We start from the raw sequence: 20624 nt of genomic DNA, 5'->3' as shown, positions 1-20624 counted from the left end.
AATACCACCATCAAGGGATTCAATGATATCAAGGAAGAGTTGAGGGACATACGACTAATTATTATTATTATTATTTATTTGTTTGTTTAGTTTCATAAACACTTTGCAAAATTCAAACATTATATCTTATACCTGAACTTAAACTTACATATTTAATGTTTGCAATTAAAATTGGAATTAAATAACATATTTTAAATTACACATGTTATACTGCATCATTACATTTGCAACACATATCTCAATTATCTCAAATGTAGCTCACATATAACTCAATGAAACAAGCTAAAACTATGTAATACTTAGCATACTTTGAGTAGTCGGTCAGTTGAAACACGTTGTCTCACTATTTAAAATAGTTTAACAATTTACAGTTTTCAATGAAAACATTCAAATCTTAAAACATTAAAATCATATAAAACCACGGCTGTTCCATTTTGCTTCTAGTATCACCAGTTTGTATAAGACTTTATACTAGGAACCCAATATTTATCATCTAGGTATCTGTGGGTAGACTTTTTTTTTATATGTTCACCCATAACAGATATAAGGCTAGGTAAACCCTCTGGTTCTCTGTATTCAAACAATGCTGCCAGAATTGATCACGCTTACTGGACTCGTATTCATGTACGAATGGTCCCAAAATAGTCATGTACTCGACTCCCAAGGCCAAGCATTCTGTAAAAATATGTCGAGTGGTCTCAAGAATATCTTTTTTTCTTACAGATTCAGCAACATCTTTCCTTAAAGGAAGCTTTAATTGCGCTCCAATTGAAGCCAGAATTGGCAATTGATTCATGTGTAATCTTAATCGAAAGAACAGGACTGCAAGATCTGGACACTGTCTAAGAAATTGATGTTACTCCAGCTACACATGTATAACTACGAAGGGAGTCCAAATGGGCATAATTACTAGCCCAATCCCATAATTTGATTTTTCTTATAAAACACATTTTATAAGAATTATTTTCGCATAATCAGGACACCAACCAATAGCCTTAAATAGATTGTCAGCCAATTTTTCAAAGCTATCGGTGTTACCCGTATTGTCTTCCAGCAGCTGGAGAATCTGGCATTGGGGATTCAAGTGTATTTTCAGCCATAGTTCCAGTCGGATATATTGCACTGGTGTAGCAGGGCTGAGTCTCAAAGTCCTTTTCCAGAACTGTCCCGCCACTATATCTAGCCATGCAAGATCTCTCAGTTCCAAAGCTTAGGACAAAACCATTCTTTGTATAATATAAGCATTCAATAAAATGTTAAGCCTGCAGTTTCCCTTGCACAATGTACAATTAAATGTGTCAGTATTGTGGCTTTTGTTTTCTTTGCTTCCACAATATGGTTATATGTTATACTCCGACACACATTCAAACCGAGGTATGGTTATGTGTCTATATATTCCACCTTTCCTGGTATCAAAACTAGGGCACATCACTTTTATTTGCAGTCACTGCCAATATTTTTGTTTTTTCCATGTTCATTTTCAGCTTATTCTCAGATGCGTATTTACATAATGCACCAAATATCGTATTTGCACCTGAGTAAGTGTGATTTAACAAGACAAGGTCGTCTGCATAAAGTAAGCATGGCACAGGCTGTCTGCCCCACTTCGAGCAGCAACCAACAGTGGGCAATAAACATAATGGGAGAGCGCCCATATACAGGTTATAAAACAATGCCGTACATCTCTGTCTCACCCCTTTATGGATCTGTATCTGGGCTGAGGTGGTACCATCCTCTGTTAATCGGACCCTCACCTGTGTATTCTGGTAATGGCTCTTCAGGATGTTCATCAACCAAGGTGGACAACCCCATTCGCTCAGTTTATTCCAGAGTCTCATTCGATCAACATTGTCAAACGCAGTTCTAAAGTGCTGGACTGACAGCGTCACATGTTTCTCTTAAATTGAGTCAAGTATCCTAAGGTTGTGAATTGTGCTAGATCCTGCCCCAAAGCCTGTCTGAGTATAGTGCAAGATCTTAGCTTTGTGTACCCATATCTGTAGGGCTTTATGTACAAATGTTGAGAATAATTTGCCCGTGACATCGTGTAGCGATAGCAATCTGTAATTCTCGGGTAGGCTTCAATCTCCCTTCTTATAGACCTGGAGCAATACTGCATGCTGCCATGAGTCTGGGATACACTGTGCCTGACAAACCTTCGTAAATAGTAGGCACAACAATCTGGCCCACTGTTCTGAGTTTTTTTTTTTTTTTAAGTACTGGGTTGGCTAGTCCATTTGGCCCACTTCTCCGTTTGCTTTCTCTAATTTATCACAAATAAGCTTCGAGCTAGTACTGCAAAGTGCTTTGATCATTTGTTGCTCGTTTTTGTTTCGAATGGAATACCTCCATCGCTTGAGCCATTTTTTGATAATTACGTCTAATGACTTGTTGAGCTATTTCACCAGGTGCAATGCCCTAACTTTTTTAAATTTCACAATTCTTCATGCGTGGCTCGTTTGGCATCACAAATGGTCTTAATAAAATCTGTATGGATTTGTATTACAAACCACTTGCTTCAACGTTGTCATAGCACCAATATTCCTGGTCAATTTATAAAACACGCTTTCTATCTCATCTAAGTTCATGTTAACAAATTCCATCATTAGGAGGAATCGGTGATCAAATGATTAATCTTTACCAGATCAGTGGAGAGTATTACCTGCATGAATAAATATGATATCTTTACATCCGCTTGGTCTCTCTTCATAGGCCGGGATGTTAATATCTAGTGCAAGTATATCATATTCACTATATTCGGTATGCTTTACTATCAGTTTCTGTACTTTCTCTAGACATGTGTTGTTACCAAACAGGTCGTCCAAAGTGGCTAAGCAATTATTTCCTTTCCAGGTGTAAGGACCTGAGATATCACCTTCGGATCTTCCGTTTAGCATCCACATGTCCCACTGCCTTAAAAAGGATATCCAATGGGTGCCTTTTGCATTTCCACTTCCCTGTAACATAACACTTCTTTTTGCTACATTATCATAACCAGCAAAATGAATTATCTGTACATCTGGAGTTTAGATCAGCACCCACTCTCGACATTTTCAAGCCTTTCGTTTGTTTATAGTTAGCAAAATACATTCCATGCTATCTAGTATTTCATCTAGGTCCTTCACACTTGGTGTAACATACACATTTATCAATAGTAGCTTCCAATTGGCATTACAATTCTCTTGGTCAAAAACTATAGCCAATACACTTCCTTTTGCTGAGTGTGCTATTACTCGCTTAGAACACAGTTTTTGTTTCACGCCTATCATTGAACCACCATAGACTCTACCTTCATTACCTCTGTGGGCTAATTCTTGATAAATATGATAGCCCTCCACAAATAAGGAACAATCAAATAATGTTTCTTGTAACATAAAGATAGCAAACAATTGTAGCTGTCTCAGTGAGCTGACATAATTTAGTATATGGCTATACCCACGCGTATTCCAACTTGCAATGCGCAGTGGTCAGGTTGATGGTAAATCTCAATATCCAGGCAACTTACTTTTGTCAATCGGTTTCCAAAACATGGCTTGTGAAATCTGGATTTCACCGTGATGTTGCGTTATACCCTCATTACATATATGCCCAGCTTGTTGCTTACATATGGTCAATTGAAGATCAACATTTAATAACGCTTGGGCATTTGCCCACATAAGGGATACAGCAGCAGTGGATACAAACACGATCAACACCCAATTAGTTGTACTCCCAATTCTTGGGAGTTTTATCTGCGCAATATCTTTATTAGTAACTGATGATAACCAATGCATGGTAGACCAAAGTCTCAATAGCGCTGCATGATTGAAAACATGGCTGGCATCAGACGTATTGATCTCCTCTAGCCTTACTGTGAGGCCTAACTTTGTAGGACCAATTATGGCTTGACGTAGTATATTTCTTTCATTGCCAACCATTTCTTCATGAGGCATGTTCTTCTGGGCATCAAACGTTCGCAGATGTTTCACTATTCCAATCGCTGGTATCGGGACCATGGGTGGTGGTTGTAGCCTAGATACCCATTTAGCCTGGCTTGGGTGCCAGGTCCTTACTTTCCGATCTTGGTAATGTGCCCGGCTAGAGGGCTCAGCTGGTACTCTGTTCGTATTAGCCAGTTTAGGAGGATCTCTTGACTGGTGGTCTGTTTTTTGATCTATCATAGACCATGCTGAGGGGCTACGGGTAGTGAGCTCAGGGGAAATAGGTGTTTGAAAATGCACCCATCTATCTAGTGGGCCATTCAGTATGACTGACATTTCTGTTCCATCATATTGATGTCTCAAGATTACCTTCGGCCCATTAGGTCCTTGTCGCCTTACAGACGCTGTCAAAAAGTCATGTACATTTCTTTTAATCTCTACTGGCAGTCTCCCATGTGCTACATGAGTTAGTATCTGTGGTTCATTAGTGTACTGACCCTTGTCAGTAGATGGGGAGACTGCTTCCATCATAGATATTTGGGCGCATAATGCGTCGATAACATCCTCTTCAGATACTGCAGCAATATTTACCGAACCCTGTTTACTCCACAATGTGTGTGATTCATCTGGCACTGTTATAACATCAGTTTGTGTTTTTAATTCTTCTTGTGTTTGTGCCTTTGCTAAAACTTTATTGATGTGGACCAAGCTAGCCCTAGGACAGACATACTAAGAGTAAGAATTCTGTTTTGTTGTAGAAGTAGTAGACTGAGGTTTAATCACCATATAATCCTCATTATTGATTATCAACTTCGTTGTGAGGGAATATAATCATTTTGATCGGAGGCCATCACCAAGCATAAAGTAAACAATGCCTCAACTTTAGCAGTCAATGTTGCCAACATATCCATTGTAGCCAGGTTTGCTTGTGTGATGAATAGATCTTTAATGTGTCTGCCCACCACAGACTTGCCTCCTGATGTAGCTCCTTGGGTTTCAAGTGTATTCAATACAGCTAGATTAGGGCTAGCAGATAGGTTATTGAACTGACTCTCACCTTTCTTTGCAAAAAAGCACAGGTTGAGGGAATTCCTTCTGATGGCATCACATAATGCCAAAAGTGAGCCCGTGTTGTCAAGTGAATGGTTGTTGAAAAAGGATTGCTCATGGCGCTAATCCCGTTTATTCCTCTCATCTGTAACTTTTAAGGGTTCAGCTTGTTTCACGTCCATTCATTTGAGACTGAAGTGAAAAAAAGACTAAAAAAAAAATAAAAAAAAAAAAAAATGGCCGATATTACAGATTTTATATTTCCTAAGCCTGAGAAGAAACCAGAGATGTCTGTTTGTTGAGATTCAGGGGACTAAACAACAGCACTATCACGCTTGCCCTTTTTCCTTCTTGGACCATCATGTGACAGTATATTTGCCCGTTGTGCGCGACTCACACGCTTGCCTTTTCCAATGGACTCACTTCGTAGTCCTGTTCTCTTCAGCTGTTTGAGTTTCATATTTATAAAGAGGAAATGTTGCTCTGTAATAAAATGATACTTAAAATCACACTGTAAAATAAGTGTTTTGAAGTCCAACTAAACCGCTAACTATCACCTATTTCTTTCTCAGGTATGCTTACACGTTAAGATGGCAAGTACCACTACAATCGTTACTACAGCGGTTCAAAGGCACAATGGCCCGCAGTCGCCACTATGGTATATTATTCTGCTTGCTGTCAGTCAGCTTTCTATACAAAATGCAAGAAGTTGAATTAGTGAGAATGAGATAACATTACCCATATCAGGACAGATGTCAGAACACTTCACCACAAGTCATTGTATTATATACCTTTGCATCCCGTGGGCAGCAGACTGAATCAGCTTACCAGTCACGGCGGCATATTCCAGACATCATCCCAGCAATCTACTTGCAGGTCTCGGCAGGCAGCAGCACGGAGATCGGAGAACAGAGCTCTACACGCTCCAATCCACTACCAGACTAGAGGAAAGTATTGCAGAGCATTTCTGAACATTTGGTGCTGTGAGCAGGGTGCCTTGTGATGAAGAATTCCAGCCATCCAGGAATCTGTGCTTGAACGTTGGTGGGCAAAATGTATAGTAAGAGTGAGTTTTTTTATTCCCTTTTACAGTGGGAGTCAGGCTGCCTTAATAAGTGTTTTGTATGTGCGCTTTGCGTGACTGCATCCAGATTGAAGTGAATAAGTTACTGTACATAGAGCATTGTTATTTATTGTAAACATGAATATATAGTTCAATAAAAAAGACAAGGGATTCTCCGCTGGTGGAGAATGCCTTGGTGTCATGATCCCAGGGTGGGCCAAGAACCCATATTATAAATTGTCTCAAGAATGGGCATGCGTCACAGGGCTGAGTGAACCGTGGGATGAAAGTCTAGGTGAGGCAGGACCTGCAGAGCTTTTGTCTTGTTTACATCAGGTTTCAGTGGAGAAGGGAAATTAATTTGCTCTGCTGGGGAGGTGGGGGTAGATGCTATTGCATGCATATAGAAAAATGAACCAGAGAAATGTTGAACTGAATAAAGATATTTTGCATTTAGAGAAAGAATTAGCTGCTAAAAATCACATCTGATTAATGCAACAAAAGCACATACATTCCACTGGGTGAGCAGGCAGCTACCAGGGTTGCTCAGTATAAATATAAAAAACACTGAGGTAATATAAATAAAAGGAAGGTAGCAGCTGTAATTAACAATGTAGAGGTAGATTGGGACCCTGATCAGTGGGATGGTGATATTTGGAATTCCATTGACTTGAAGTGTAGTCCAAATGTGGATGCAGAATCTAAATTGAAACTTGACAAAAAGACAGTGGGCCTCATTATGGGTCGGGCGGTCTGGAATTAACAGTGGCGGTAAACCCGCCGCCACTGTTAATTCCGGACTGCCTGATCCCGAGTCCTGTAGGCGGGAGGTGATCTTCCCACCTGCAGGCGGACGTGGAAACACCAGCACCATCATGAGATGGTGCCGGTTTTTTCACTTCCCCATTCCCATTGGGTCCTATGGGACTCAATGGGAATGGGGATTAATACCATTCCGTCTCTGTGACTCCTGGGACCCCGGGGCTGTAATGCTCTGGTAATTCCGGGAGTCACAAAGGCGGAATGGTAATACGCATCCGGCGGTAACCAGGTGGTTTTACCGCTGCGGGTACCGCTGGACTCGTAATGAGGCCCAGTAACACCCAAACCAGTAATGAGGCCTAGGGATGGCCCCCATCCCCAGAACCCGTAGGAGGGAGTTGTGGATTTGACTACACTGGAAGTTTACACACGAGAGATTGGGGATATTATTACTCAGTTGAGGCAGATATCAGGCAAGCCCTTGCTTACATGAATGGTGTGAATGTTTGATGAGTGTGAATGTTTGAATGGTGTGAATGTTTCCCACCCCCACTTGCGTGGCAAAGAACCTTGGGATTATCTTTGACTCTACTCTTTCCTTCTCCGCACACATCTCTGATGTCTCCAAAAAATCTAACTTTTTACTTCACCTCCTTAGAGGTACTCTAACTTTCCTCTCCTTCCCGCAAAAGCTCACGGTCTCCCAAGCTCTGGTTCTTTCCAAACTGGATTACTGTAACAGCCTCTTCCTAAATCTACCTGCCTCCATTCTCCGCCCTCTACAGCTAATCCAGAACAGGACTACCGAGACTTGTCCTTGGCCTCAAGCCCTGGGATCGTATCTCTCCATCCTTGAAATCCCTTCATTGGCTCCCAATGGATGCAAGGATTACATGTAAAACCCTCTGCATTGTCCACAAGGCTTTCTGGGGCCTGGGTCCAATATACCTTCAACTATCCCTCCGTAAATACCTCCCCTCTCGAGCCCTTCGCTTCTCTACTTCTAACTCCCTCAGGGTTAGTCGTTTTGCAAAAATAAACGAGCTGGGGGTAGATCCCTGTCTTCGGCTGGTGCCGCCCTTTGGAACAGCCTCCCGGCCACCTTGAAACTTGAGGAAAAACATGTTTGGTTCCGGAAACCTCTCAAGACCTTCCTCTTTGCCTCTGCATTTGCCCCCCTTCTCCCCTGTTGATCTGTTTCTTCTCATGCCATTGTGCACCTGGCCACCCTCTGTTCTTTCGGGCCCAGGTATCTGCTCACCCTGCCACCCTCCTGCACTGCCTCCAGGCCACCATCTGCACTAGGGTTATGCATCTGTACCCATACAGTCCCCCTCCCACGTTTCATCTGATCTTATCAGATATACCTTGCTGACTAACTTTCACCTGCCACTTGCTGGCTGCACTACAATGGTTTAAAGCCCTTATTTATTATTTATTCTATTTAATATTTATTTGTTTTTCTCTCCTCTGCTTCACACTTTTCCCCCATTTTCCTTTCCAATGCACTTGCACTTTCTTAAATGTCACTGGGCCTAGTAAGATCGCTGTTTTTTTCAGTTTTTTCTCTCCCTTGTTCCCCTCCCCTTTTGCCTGGTCACGCTCTGAAACACGAGCGCAATATAAATAAACTATCATTTCATTTCATTTCATGAGGGTGCCAGGGGCATGTTGGTAGACTCCACAGATTCCCCAAGCTTCCTGCCTCTGTCCAATGACACCAATATACAAGAAGTATTGTGGGCAGGGCCTCTGTTGCACCTAGCGGCCCAAGGGTGTACCCGCAACTATCCTATTACCAAGGATTGGCCAAGTGAGGAAAAGAAGTGGTACACATTAAAAGATGCAATTCAGAAAATCAGAGAGCATGCTATGAAGAAAGCTATTCATGTAGGTGAACTGATACATCTGGGGGTGGTGCCATTGTCAGTTTCAACCAGAAATATGGTGATGACAACTGCCCCACCTACATGTAGGAGTGTCATTATGACTTTGTTAGTAGGTATGACTGGAAAACCAACTGATGAGGTGTTGATGCCATTTGGCAACGGTCAGAGCCGGATGAATGGGTCAAAGGTGAGGATAGACCTTGAGGGAGAGAGGACATCAATGAGAGAAGAATGGAAGGCATGAGACAAGATAGTAGAGACTCCCGGGCGTCAAGAAAGGATACGTATTTGGCATTGTTGCAAGATGGTGTACCACAGGCGGAAATTGATGGTACTGAAACCAGGGGCATGTATGAGCTATACAAAAAGAGAGGGCTTGCTGGGAAGGAGAATAATTAACAAGTTAAGAGACAGGTTCCAAAAAGGGACACTTCACCTTCGGCTCCTCCTGAAGAGGAACAGGAAGAAGGCTCTATGGGGACCCCTTCCAAGTACCGGGCAACACATGCTGATTTGAGAAAAGTGGTGAGTGCATTGTTAAAGTGTGAGTCCGGATACACTCATTCCAAATTTGACTAGGATTATGTCCAAGCTATGGCAGTGTATGATTGTATAAAAGTTAACAGATAACCTCATGTTAATGTTAAGATATTTTGGAAGCCTACCAACACACATGAGTTCCATGCTTTGATAGATACCAGTGCAGCGATTGATTCATGCAAATCCTTCAAGATTTAAAGGTCAACACTTTACCATTAATGGGCTGGGTGAAAGGAAACACCCACAGTACAGACAGGAGTGGAGATGAAGATAGGCAATATGTTAAAGCAGAAATATCAAGTGTACCTGAGTACATAATTGGTTATGACATTCTGGAGGGGTTTGACTTTGGGACATGTAGGTAAAACATATCAATTTGGTGTGAACACATTGGGCCTCATTATGAGGTGGGCGGTAAGGGGTTAACGGTGCCGGTAAAGGCACCAGAGCCATTAACCCCTTACTGCATATTACGAGGTCTGCTCGCGGGACCCGCTAAGGATGCCTGGTTTTACCAGGCATCCTTAGCGGGTCCCGCAAGCAATCCAGCATGCTAACAACGGGCCCGTCATGAGCGGGCCCGTTGTTAGCATGTTCCTCATTCCCATTGAGCCCTATGGGGGCTCAAATGGGAATGGGGTTGGTCTGGGTTCCCTGAATGGGGAAATACTGTGCCCTCCAAGGTCAGAATGGCCCAGCATTTCCCCATTCAGGGAACCCGGACCCAGACCTGAGTTTGGAGGCAGCCATGCCCTTATTATTAAGGGCATGGCTGCCTCCAAACTCGTAATGAGGCCCATTGACTTGTACATTTGTTACTGAAGACAAATTGAAAATTCCATCGGTGTACATGCCTTTGGCCACAAAGCGTGTATGCATGAAGCAATACTGTATTCCTGAAGGACATAAGGACATTTTAGACACCATTAAGGAATATGTAGGAGCAGGAGTGTTATGCCCAGTTACTACCGCTTGGAATAACCAGGTTTGGCCTATGAAAAGGGGAATGGGAGTTGGGGAATGACTGTGGTTAATAGAGAATTGAACAAATACACTCCTCAATTAGCCCCTGCAGTACCAGATGCTATCACTTTGATTGAGAACGTGCACATATTTGAGGGAACATAGTATGCTGTGTTAGATTTAGAAAATGTTTTTTTTCTCTATGACAATTGCTGACGAGTGCCAGGAACAGTTTTCATATTCCTGGAGGGGGCGGTAGTATACCTTCACGAGGTTGCCTATGGGGTATTTGCACAGCCCAAACATTTGTCACTGGCTGGTGGCAGAACATTTGGACAAAATACCATGAAAACCTGAAATACAGATATCCCATTACATTGATACCATTTTGATTCAGGGCAAAGATTAGCAAAGTGTGCAAAATCAGTTAGAAGTAATCATTGACGGGCTGAAGAATGAAGGGTCGGAGATTAACCCTAACAAAATTCAATGGCCAGCTGAAACTGCGATATTTCTGGGAGTTCAGTGGCATAATGGGCATCAAGAGATGGTGCTGAAAGCCTGGCAAAAGATACTTGAGTTTACCACACCTGTGAACAGGAAAGAAGCTCAGCAGTTCATAGGTCTGTTTGGGTTTTGGAGACAGCATATACCACATTTAGGGCTATAATTGGCTCCACTCTACAAAGTGATGCAAAAGAAGTATGAGTCTGTGAGGCTTTTGATTGATAATCCACTTAAGGTAAAAAAGAAAAAGATCTGGCTATGAAATAGGATTGTTACTAGAGAGAAATGCAGTCTGCTGCAATCATTTAGGGACCAACCCTTCAGTGTAAAAGGTTTGCATGTAGAAGAACCACATCTGCTAAAAATTTACTGATCTGAAGTGCAGAGCTCAGTATCCGAGGCTGAGGGTATATGGCACACTAATGGAATTTTATTTAGGCGTAATATTACCCAAAATAATGGATGTAGATTTTGCCTTAACAAATTACAAGTTGAATCAATAAAGCATTTGATTGCTGAATGTCCACCGCTATTAGCCCAAAGAATGAGATTTTTTTCAACATCTGTATGAAGAATACCAAACTCTTGATACTGACATGCTGTGGCACATTCTTTATGATAGCCGTTTCTCAATGATTCTTTTTATGCAGTCCTTGAAATTGGGGTCAGCATTTTTGGTGTAGGCTTTCACGTTCAGGTTTATATAACAAAGGAGTTCTGACTACTATGATGATCAGCTGTCCACTAAAGGTCTATGTTGCCTCTGAAAGAAATAATTAATAATGTTAGCATGCCCTATTTTATGAATTACTAATATCCTTGGAATGCTGGGGAAAAAACGTTTTAAATTAATTTTACTGTAAATATATTTTATGTATACATTGTTTTGCATATTTGAAAGGCTGTATTTTCAACTATAACAAATCAATAAACAAAAAAAAAGTATGAGTTTTAGTGATGAGAGGAACAAAAGAGAGTGTTTCACTTAGCAAAAGACACTGTGCAGTGTGTACTTGATTTGAGGCTTTGAAGTCAGGAGAAGTGGAATTGAATGTGTCAGTACAGGATAATTATGCTAACTGGAGCATGTGGCAAAAGCAAGACCGAAAATGAGTCCCTTAAGATTTTGGAGTCACAAATTACCTGAGGCTAGTGATAGATACATTCCATTTGAGAAGCGAATCCTAGCATGCTATTGTGCTCTTGTGGATACCGGGCAATTGATGTGCTGATCATGCCACACATCCTGATTATGCAATGGGTTTTGAGTTTTCCTAAAACACACACCCAAGAAGCCAGTATAACCAAGTGAAAATGGTATATCCAAGATAGAGCAAAATGTGGAAAAGGCGGGGGTGCAAAAGTACATGAGCAAGTGTCTAGTGTACCACGTGTAGACTATAAACCGCAAGAAGTGACTGATATACATGAGTCTCCAGTAAAATAAGGAGTATCTAATGGGGATTTGATGGTAAAAGAGACAGAACATGTTTCGTTCACTAATGGCTCATCCCACTATGTAGGAACTGAGCATTATTGGAAAGCAGTGTCCTATAATTCCAAGACAAAAATATCCTAACCATATCAGGTAAAGTAAAGAGTAGCCAGTTTGCAGAACATTATACAGTATATCAAACTTTGAAACAAGAAATACCTGGTCATTGTCACTTGTGCACAGATTCATGGTCAGTGGCAAATGGGCTAGCTACATGGCTGCCGACATGACAGAAGAATTGGGGGAAAATTCACTCCAAAGAATTGTGGGGAAAAGGACTATGGCAAGACATCTGGGAAATGCTATCACAAAGTGAAGTGACAGTGTATCATGTGGATGTGCATTGCACTACTGACTCATTAGAATTCTGGTGCAATTTTGTTGCAGACGAACAGACAAAGATTTCCTCTGTGGACATAGAGGCTCAGAAGGGCGATTTGGAGGGTTTGGCCAAGTGGGCTCAACAGAAATGTGGACACACGGGAGAGAAGGCTACTGGCAGGTGGGCACACGCTTGGGGAATTCATTTCCTGTTAGAGGTAGTGAAAGCAACCATTCTGCAATTTCCTGTCTGTGACCACCAGCAGCATAGACCCATCCTCATATTGTCCAGTGCGCTTTACAAAGAGGCATGTTGCCTACTCAATCTGGCAGAACGATTATATTGGGTCTCTGCCAATCAGTAAAGGTTCTCAGTATGCTTGTACAATTGTAGAAACATGTTCTGGGTATCTGATGGTACTATGATGTAAGAGAGCCACACAACTGAACACCATTGAATTAATATATCACATTACGTTTTATTACGGTGTGCCCTTGCAAATTCAGAGTGACACTGGCTCACACTTTAAAGGCAAGTTGATTCAGGAATATTGTGAAGAAAAAAACATGTAATTATTTATTTTGACATTTGTAAAACACACCGAACCCGCAGGCATCTGGTCGCTGAAGGGCATTGAAGTGCTCTATCATGTACCTTATAACCCTGAAGCAGCAGGTTTGATTGAACGCATGCATGGTTTGTTGAAAGAGCAACTGCGCAAATCAGGCAATGGCAGCCTGGCAGGCTGTCATGATTGTGTGTTTGATACTGTGCAGATTTTGAATAATGGACCATTTAATGAGAATGAGACACCTTTGGTGTGAATGGGAACACCAGCATTACAGATGCAACCTAATTCAGCTGAAGAGAATCTGTAATTCTGAGAGATGATGCCAGGTGCTTTAGCTCCCTACCACGCAAGCCCAGAATCTTCAGGGGTAGACTTGCATGCTCATCAAGAAATCAGGTTAGAACCAAGAGGTATAATAGTAATTGATACTGGGAATGGAGTACAGATTCCACCAGAACACATGGGATTGATTGGCCCTAGATCTGGATTAGCATTGAAGGGCATCCACGTATTGAGAGGAATAATATATGCTGATTACAAAGGAGAAATTAAAGTCATTGGGCCTCATCACAAGTCTGGCGGTAACCCTTAAATGCGGCGGTAGCGCTGTTACTGCCGCATTTAAGGGTCCGCCACATAATGGCTTTGGCGGATTTCCCCCCAGAAATCCGCTGCAAAATTGCTGATTTTCGGCACGATTACAGACGGCGGATTTCCAAATTGACTTGACTCAAATTGATTTCCAAACGGCGCAAATTTTCCCCGTTAGCTATTGGGAATGATGAATTCCCGAATGGGCCTAACGGTGAATGGGCAATAAACCTTCCGCCAAACCCATGATCCAGCGCTAATATCGCCGGGGGGTTTGGCAGTAGGGCTATTAGCGCCAGCGTTAATAGCGCTGGTGTTACCGCCCAACTCTTGATGAGGCCCATTGTAATGAACAGCAGAGACCAAGTGCTACCTATTCATAATGTTATGTTATGTTATTTGGTATTTTTGCAGCGCTCTATATATCATTGTTATGAGCTCAAAGCACTTGTATGTTGAACACACTTGGGGACCGTAGTCCAGGTCAGTCGAGAGAGTAGGGTAACGTAGGGTGCTTGGGTGCACTCAATATGTAAGCAGATGATGTTATTGCCTGATGGTAGCTGCATCCTAACCCTCAGTGTGGTGGTATTGAGAGATCAGTTGGATGTGTGCAGTCTGGTGGTTGGTCACTGACGGCATTAGGCCTGTGTAGGACGCTTATGTGTACAGCTTTGCCAAATGTTTTGTGGGGTATAGCTGGGTTCTAGCAGGATGTTGAGGTGTTCATGGAGTATTGTTTGTATGTGAGCAGCTAGGCAGGTTTCTGGATCACTGTTTGTGGTTTATGGTGGGTTGCAGGATAGGATTAAGCAGGGAAATTGGTTATAGGGCAGGAGCTATCTCGCACCAATGTAGTCACATTAGGCTCATTTTCCCAGACTCTGGTTTTACTTAATGGTGGGTTGCAGGGAAGGTCTAGGCAGGATGGTTGGTTATAGGACAGGAGTTAATCGCACCAACGTAGTAACATTGAGGCAGTGGCTCTAGAGGATAGGCTGGATGAAGCAGTGTAGAGTCTGGGTGTTCTAGCACCAAGGAGGGATTGTATATTAGGTATTTAGTTGGGACAAGTTATGGAGTGAAAGTGTATTATTGGCTTGATTGCGCAAGAGGCGGCTAGGCCTGTGCAGTAGACTGAAAGCGGTGAGTCAACAATTACAAATCTTAGCACCTGCAGGACTCTAAGGTTGCCATCTATGTTACCCATTTCCTAATTCTGTCTTGGTGACTTATCAGTCGCTTTGTGGGGTCTCTATGCTCGGTATCTCCTTGAGCATTTGTCTGCAGGCTGCAATTACATTCCAATGTAATATCATTGAAGTCGTGGTCCAGGATGTCCTAGATGGCCTAGATGGTCCTAATCAGGTTTATAGAAAGAGTGAGTTCAACAGAGCTGAAGCCAAGGTTGAGAAGGAAGACCCTCCAATCCTGGCTTAATTGGAGGCTGTAATCACTAGTAATAGGGCAGTGCTTGAATTTAACGTGTGTGATGGGAGTTATGTTTTAATCTTCTCTTGATGGTATGTTGGGCCGGTATTGTGCTCTGCTCAGTGGGTAATTCATAGGGTTTTGAAAGTGGCCCTTCATCCCACAGGGAGCCAGTGAAGGGTACGGAAAGTGGGGGAGATGTTATCCCTGTGTCCCAGAGCAATAAGGAGTTTGGTGGTAGCATTTTGGGCTATTTGGGGTTTGTTAAATTGGTATGCCGGTGCTCCCCAGTATAAGGAGTTGGCATAGTCCTGTGTCGACATAACGATGGACATAATAGCTGCAAATCTGTTAGGATAGGTGAGGTAAGGGAAAATGTTTCTTAGGAGTTTGAGGTGGTAGGGGCAGGATTTTGATACATTGTTGATCTGACGGGAGAGGGTTAGGCCTGAGTCCATAGTGCAGCCAAGGTTTTTGACTATTTTGGAGGGGGTGTACAAAGGGAGGGTGGCCTTGGGAGTGGTTGTGAGAGAAGGGCAGTATTGTCACACACCATGATCTCAGTTTTAGCTGGGTTCAGAAGGAGGTGGTTTCTTGTCATTCATTGGTCAATATCACTGAGGCAAACATCAAGGTCGGGACGTGTGTTGGAACCAGTTTTGGAAATTCTTAGGATAATATGGCTATCGTCGGCATAGTTGTAGCAGGTGAAGTTGTGCGTGCGGATGATTCCTGGTAGAGTCGTCAGAGGTTGAAAAGGAGAGCAGAGAGGCTGGTGTCTTGGGTTACTCCACTATTCACGGTGCGAGTGGTTGAGACAAAGGGTGAGAGGAAAGTGATTTCTTTCCTGTTGTTGAGGAAGGAGGCAATCCATTTGAGTGCCAAGCCTCAGATTCCTAGAGAGTGGAGACAGTCAATGAGGATAGAATGGTTACTGGTGTCAAAGGCTGCTGACAGAACACAGAAAATCAGCACTGCACAACCCTCTGAGTCTGCCATGATCTTCAGATCATCCCAGATCAAGATCAGAGTGGTTTCTGCTCCATGGCACAGCCTGAAGCTGGATTGAGAGGGGTCGAGTAGTTTGTTGGATTCTACAAAGTGGTTGAGCTGAGAGTACGCAGAATGGTAAATGAGTTTCGTGAGAGTTCTGGTGTTGGAGATCTTGTCATTCTTAGAGAGGAGGGGGTCGAGGGATGACTTTTTTAGAAGTGGTTTGACATGTTCTATTTTAAAGGCCTCTGGAAAAATGGCAGAGTTGAGGGAGTCATTTAGTATGGACCTTGCTTGTTCTCCTGTGCAAGTAGAGGAGAATATTTCTGTCAGAAGAGAGGCATGACAGGGGTATAGGGGGATCCAGAGGGTCTGCTGCCGGATAGTAGATCTAGGAACTCGTCTCTCGAGATGGGGTGGAAAGAGTCAAAGGCTGGCATTGCAGTCATCAGGGCAAAGGAATTGGGAGGGGAAGGTGTGGGACAAGGGGTGAGGGTTGAGAGTTTTGTGTTAAGGATTGCCATCCTGCCAAGGGCTGTGTTTTGAAAATGCAACGAGAGGAAGTCTCAGAGCATTTGTGTGGGTGTGGTTTGGGCAGAGGTGCAGGTGGGTTTCACAGATTCAGAGATGATCTTGTGGAGTTCTTTGCTGCTGCTGCAACAGTTCAGAATTAGTTTATTGTAATAGGCTTTTTTGGCCTTTCGGATCTCAAATTTGTAATGACAGTGATGGTGGGCAGACATAGATCTGCTGAGAGTGGTTTTAGATGTTCACCATTTGCACTCAAGAGAGTTATTTTGACTTTTGTATGTCTTCAGGTGGGGTGTGAACTATTTGGGGGAATGGTCTTTTGCGAGAGGCTGTGGTGCATGAGAGGGTGAGAGGAATTAGTGATTCTTTAAGCCAGGAGTATAAGGATTCAATGGTTAAGGGTCTATCAGAGGTCAGCGGTGTTGGGACACATAGTAGTGGTTTGGGACTAGATATAGAGACAAGGTCATAGGAGCTGAAAATTGTATCAAGGGTGTGACCACCAGAGTGGGTCGGACCTGTGTTATGTCGGGAGAGGTTGAGTGCCTCAAGACTGTCCACCAGAGGTTGGGTCATGTGGTTGTTGGGCACATTGCTTCCGATATTGAAATCTCCCAGTAGTGTGAGTGTTGGGTGATTTACTTGAATGGTAGCTATTTAGTTGCAGAGATTGTTGGCAAAATGTCTGTCATATCCAGGGGGTCTGCATATGAGTAGGAGGCTGTGAGAGAGTGTTGAATGGTAGCAAGAGTTTTACTAGAAGGGATTCACAGTTACATTGTGTGTCTGGGTTTAGGTGAGTGAGATGGAGAAATTAGGTTTGTAGAGGATTGCCTCTCTGCCACCTCTGGAAGGTCTGTTGTGGGAGATAAGCGAGTAGCAAGGGGGAAAAGCAATAAAAATGAGGTCTGGATTGTCAGAGGTAGGAGGTCAGAGATGCTGTGTCTTTTTCTCACCACAAAGCAGGCATTGAAAAGGAGGCATGTGACTTCAATTTTACTAGAGAGAAATGCAGTCTGCTGCAATCATTTAGGGACCAACCCTTCAGTGTAAAAGGTTTGCATGTAGCAGAACCATGTCTGCTAAAAATGTTAATGGGATTTTTTCAACATCTGTTTGAAGATTACCAAATTCTTGATACTGACATGCTGTGGCAAATTCTTAATGATAGCCGTTTCTCAATGATTATTTGTATGCAGTCCTTGAACTTGGTGTCAGAATTTTTGGTGTAGGCTTTCACGTTCAGGTTTATATAACAAAGGAGTTCTGACTACCATGATGATCAGCTGTCCACTAAAGGTCTATGTTGCCTCTGAAAGAAAGAATTAATAATGTTAGCATGCCCTATTTTATGAATTACTAATATCCTTGGTATGCTGAGGAAAAAAACTTTTTAAATTAATTTTACTGTAAATATATTTTATGTATACATTGTTTTGCATATTTGAAAGGCTGTATTTTCAGCTATAACAAATCAATAAACAAAAAAAAGTATGAGCTTTAGTGATGAGAGGAACAAAAGAGAGTGTTTCACTTAGCAAAAGACACTGTGCAGTGTGTACTTGATTTGAGGCTTTGAAGTCAGGAGAGTGGAATTGAATGTGTCAGTACAGGATAATTATGCTAACTGGAGCATGTGGCAAAAGCAAGAACGAAAATGAGTTCCCTTAAGATTTTGGAGTCACAAATTACCTGAGGCTAGTGATAGATACATTCCATTTGAGAAGCGAATCCTAGCATGCTATTGTGCTCTTGTGGATACCGGGCAATTGATGTGCTGATCATGCCACACATCCAGATTATGCAATGGGTTTTGAGTTTTCCTAAAACACACACCCAAGAAGCCAGTATAACCAAGTGAAAATGGTATATCCAAGATAGAGCAAAATGTGGAAAAGGTGGGGGTGCAAAAGTACATGAGCAAGTGTCTAGTGTACCACGTGTAGACTATAAACCGCAAGAAGTGACTGATATGCATGAGTCTCCAGGAAAATAAGGAGTATCTAATGGGGATTTGATGGTAAAAGAGACAGAACATGTTTCGTTCACTAATGGCTCATCCCACTATGTAGGAACTGAGCATTATTGGAAAGCAGTGTCGTATAATCCCAAGACAAAAAATATCCTAACCATATCAGGTAAAGTAAAGAGTAGCCAGTTTGCAGAACATTATACAGTATATCAAACTTTGAAACAAGAAATACCTGGTCAATGTCACATGTGCACAGATTCATGGTCAGTGGCAAATGGGATAGCTAAATGGCTGCCGACATGACAGAAGAATTGGGGGAAAATTCACTCCAAAGAATTGTGGGGAAAAGGACTATGGCAAGACATCTGGGAAATGCTATCACAAAGTGAAGTGACAGTGTATCATGTGGATGTGCATTGCACTCAAATCAAATCAAATTCTTTAATGTAATACAGTGTGAAATAATTTCAAACTTTACACATATAATTTACATATTACAATTAGATATAGTACAAATATTAAAACATATTCCATTCAACCGTGAACACATATATATTAATAAAATAAAATCATACTGCAATACATGGAACCTTTATATTGTCCACTTGATTGCTATTACCACACGGATTCACTGTGCACTCCCTTAGGCATCATCCATCCTGTGATGATTCCAGTTCGCATTTTAGTTCCAATTCAACTTGTTGCCAGATGTTATATAATGCGATGAATAGGTGCATATTACTAGTATTGGTACAATACAGCCAAAAGGGCATTTCAGGAATGGTCGCATGATCGTGCACAAAATCCCCCAAATGACGTATAATTATTGCTCTCAGTGCAACACATCCAGTGAGTACATGTCTAGCTGTCTCTAAACATTCTGTGATTTTACAGAGGCGACATATACGTTTATCTATCGGGATTTTTTCCCAAGCGCCTCGCTTAGACAGGGTCGGTAGTTGCTCACATCTAAATAGGATAATAAAACGTCTAAGTCTACTGGAGGGGGACAGGGATAAGTAAGCTTGAGGCTTCATGTAACTAAACAAGCGATATTTAATAAATTGGTAGGACCTAAGAGTGCTTAGGTGGGCAAAGTTCTCAAGCCAATCCCATAAATCCACTTTTTTACCCAATATATGAAGGGTTTCCCTGGAGACCAGATTCCCTCTTAGGATCCATCCAATCTCAGTAAGAAATGCAGTCATGTCTTTATGTAAGGGTGACGTAGAATATTTTTTGGTCACCTCTTGGTGGATTGCAAAGAGTAGGGGATTAGCAGTGTCATTTGTCATCTTGAGATGGAAGCCAGCTCTTTTCTTCAATACCATTGGAATGTAGCTGCAGGCTGCAATTACATTCCAATGTAATATCATTGAAGTCGTGGTCCAGGATGTCCTAGATGCCCTAGATGGTCCTAATCAGGTTTTACGGAAAGAGTGAGTTCAACAGAGCTGGAGCCAAGGTTGAGAAGGAAGACCCTCCAATACTGGCTTAATTGGAGGCTGTAATCACTAGTAATAGGGCCGTGCTTGAATTTAACGTGTGTGATGGGAGTTATGTTTTAATCTTCTCTTGAAGGTATGTTGGGCCGGTATTGTGCACAGCTCAGTGGGTAATTCATAGGGTTTTGAAAGTGGCCCTTCATCCCACAGGGAGCCAGTGAAGGGTACGGAAAGTGGGGGAGATGTTATCCCTGTGTCCCAGAGCAGGAAGGAGTTTGGTGGTAGCATTTTGGGCTATTTGGGGTTTATTAAATTAGTATGCCGGTGCTCCCCAGTATAAGGAGTTGGCATAGTCCTGTGTCGACATAACAATGGACATAATAGCTGCAAGTCTGTTAGGATAGGTGAGGTAAGGGAAAATGTTTCTTAGGAGTTTGAGGTGGTAGGAACAGGATTTTGATACATTATTGATCTGACGGGAGAGGGTTAGGCCTGAGTCCATAGTGCAGCCAATGTTTTTGACTATTTTGGAGGGGGTGTACAAAGGGAGGGTGGCCTTGGGAGTGGTTGTGAGAGAAG

The sequence above is a fragment of the Ambystoma mexicanum genome, chromosome 7q (genome assembly GCF_040938575.1).
Source record: "Ambystoma mexicanum isolate Mex_15411 chromosome 7q, UKY_AmexF1_1, whole genome shotgun sequence".
Classification (NCBI taxonomy): Eukaryota; Metazoa; Chordata; class Amphibia; order Caudata; family Ambystomatidae; genus Ambystoma; species Ambystoma mexicanum.
Note: the sequence above shows the minus strand (reverse complement) of the source record.